This window comes from Charadrius vociferus, unplaced genomic scaffold (genome assembly GCF_000708025.1).
Source record: "Charadrius vociferus isolate BGI_N301 unplaced genomic scaffold, ASM70802v2 scaffold308, whole genome shotgun sequence".
Taxonomy (NCBI): Eukaryota; Metazoa; Chordata; class Aves; order Charadriiformes; family Charadriidae; genus Charadrius; species Charadrius vociferus.
This window is the reverse complement of record NW_009649929.1, coordinates 2,291,253-2,294,389: the sequence shown is the minus strand read 5'-3', so window position 1 is coordinate 2,294,389 and position 3,137 is coordinate 2,291,253.

Below are 3,137 nucleotides of genomic sequence, written 5' to 3'. Positions count from 1 at the left end.
TCTGTATTGACCTTGAAAATTTTCTACAGTGATGAGAGAAAATCCATACGCTTTTGGATGGGGAGTGGATGCAGTTCAGCTACAGGGAAGGAAAGAGAGGAGCCCCAAATCCTTTAAGCTGTTAGCTTAACTTTCTAGTAGAAAAACCATTGGAAATGTAGTTGGGGCTGTGCTGAACCTGCGCAGCCAACAGACTCATGCAAGGAGGAGGGAGCCCTTGGCAGGGAGATCAGGAGTGGGTTTGTCCTACTATGGACATTTGTAAATGAATTTTTAACTCAACCCCCTTCCTTTTGGTGACTTAGAACAGATTTTTTTTCCCCTCCATCACCTGAGAGGATTTTCAGGGGGGGATACATTTCCCATGTTCTCCCAGTCTCCATTTAAACTGTGCGGCTGGTAAGTCTGGGGAGCTGCTTGCCAGTTCCCTCCTGCATCCGTCCTCTCCTGCCTGGCACGTGGGGTGGGATGCGTTAGCAGGTGCGGGATGCCTGCCAGGGGAGGTCAGGAGTGACCACAGCGCAGAGCCCTTCCAGAGGGCTGGTTTTTGGGAAATGCCAGCCTGGCCCAAGGGCATGGAGGAGTCCTTACCCCGAGGTAACAGCGTGGGTCCTGGCCGCGCGAAGACGGCTCGGTGTGGAGCTGGTGCGCTGCGGGACAGGCTGAGGCTGCGCTCATGCCGAAAGGTGCCTGGTTACAAGGACTCCGGGACAGTGGTGAAATGAAGCATAGGGGGACAGCAGCATGGAGGGGGATTAGCTAATTAATGCACAGCTTGATGAGGAAGTCGGAGCCAGGCATGCGAGCCTCAGCTCTCCTCCTCTCCTGTTCCTGGTGCTGACCCCTCTCGCCGTGACTGCGATGGAGGAAGCTGCTGGAGTCCACTATAGGAAAAGTAAATATTGTCGTTTCAAATAGAGAATGGTTTATTCTGCAGCAGAACAGAGGGGGCCTTCTCTTTGAGAGGCCACACTGAGCTCGGGAAGGGGGGGACTGTAACCCACACAGCTGGGCTACAGCGAGGCAAGCTCTGGTGCTAGGCATGACACCTTAAACCCAGAACTGACGGGAGGGATGCGTGTGGGGCTGGTGTGAACGTGTCCAGTGGCTCCGGGGGCTGTCTATCGCCTTCTTCCCACAGGCTGGTCCTTTGCTTGTCCTTGGGCTTGGTTTTGAGCAAGGTGCCCGGGGCAGGATGGAGTCGCTGCGGTGCCGATGGGAGCTCTGCGGAGCACATTGCAGTGTCAGCAGGCACAGAAGCCACCGATGCCGAGGGAGAGGAGGGATACTCTGTCCTTCCCCACTGAAGCTGTGCGACCCTTCGCGTAATCCCTTTAGCTTCGATGGCACCGTGGTGATTTACAGCACTAATGCTTTGATCCAGAACATGTTGGACCATGGGACATGAATTAAAATATGAGAGATGACTGTAAAGCACAAGTTTCCATTCCTGGCCAGCTATTTTGTGAAGATGTGACCGCAACCAGGTGTGAAGATCTTGCAGGAGATGAGGGAAAACCAAGCCACTCTAAACAGATTTGTTAGAATGTGAATGGGAGCACGGCAGCATAAGTGCTATTAATAGGATTTACACAGATTAGTAAACTAATCTGTGCATTTCAGATTGGATTTCATATTATGGAAAAGAAAATTAAGCCACATACCATGCAGACTTTCCAGGCAGTGATTTGTGAGCGTGATCCATTTGATGGTGGAAGTGGCTGCTCAGAAAAGTTGCGGCAGCTCCATCAGGTGGGTTGGTGACAACCACTGGGAACCCAGGAGGGGAGACCACATTGTAGCGTGCAGAGCTGTGCTGGCGGATTTGGGAGGCAGGCAATGAAAGGAGCAGCACCACAGTCTGTGCAAGCAGTGGCTCCTAAAATGGACTACCGGGCAGTGAGGCAGTGTCCAGGCTTGGCTCCATCACCACTGGTGCAGAGTGATCATCCTGACTCAGTTAAAATGAATGGGGAAGAGAGATGTAAAGAAGAAAGGCTCATGAATAACTTTCCCTTCTCTGTATATGGCCCGAAAAGGAGCAGAATTGGGCAAATGTTATTGAAGTGGGAAGGAAAAGGCCCCTTCAAAGGGGACGGGCAGTGGAGTGCTATTGCTGTGCCCTGGTCACGCTCCTTCCCGGTGCCAGTGTGCGGGAGGTGGGCAGGAATAGGGAGGTGGGCGGCATTGACACAGCTTATGGAGGGACTGAGCACCCAGGCCAATTTTGAGAACTCTTTTGGGTAAAGCATAGGTTTAATAGCATCCTAACGATGCATTATATATATTACATATATTTTATATACATATGGTGTATATATATATACACTGTTCCATCAGTGGGGTCTACCCTCAGTATTTTGACTGTGCCATCCCATTCGGGGTGAATCGCAGCCCTCCTGTACCTCTCCCCCACGAGGGAGGAAAGTGCCGTTACTGCCACTGTACAGATGTAGAGATGGAAATGCAGATGTTTAGGAACTGGATTTTTGGTTCCAAGTGGTTAACATCAGCTAATCTTGGGAGATAGCCACAGTTCAAGTTGTCTCCGAGTCAGAATTGAAAAATAAAGGATAAGCCATCATTCTCTTTGTGCTCCATTTATCTTGTTTTACAAAATAAAAAAGCATTTGGAACATTTCAATCCCCATTATAGTCAGGGCCAGAGGAAAAACATCATTACCCTTTCAAATTACTGTTTTAGGCCAAAGCTTTAAAACTCAGAGCGAGCTGAGCAGCCCAGTGCTTTTTCTTCTTGCAGCACCTTTTTATGCTGCAGCAAATAAAAATCCCAAAGTTGATTTGGTTTGTCTGGGAGAACAAATGCTTCAGAGTTTTCCTGGGCCAGGGTTGAAAGTAGTAGCTCATAGAAGGCACATGATGAAGGTTTCTCTCCCTGTTAACCTGTCTTCTTTCCCACAGCCCTTGAGGTTCATCTTGTCTTTGCTATTGGTATAACTCAGCTGACCACCATTTGTTACAACTGGGAGCCATTTGCTCATGATGATTATTGGCTACGCTGCAACACAGGTTTGTATGCAGGCATGCATTTAGGTGTGGTGTCAAATTGGGGCCTTGAGTAACCTGGCATGGGACTGCTTGTGCTGCTGCTCTTGGTGGGAGCTGCCAGGCAGGGG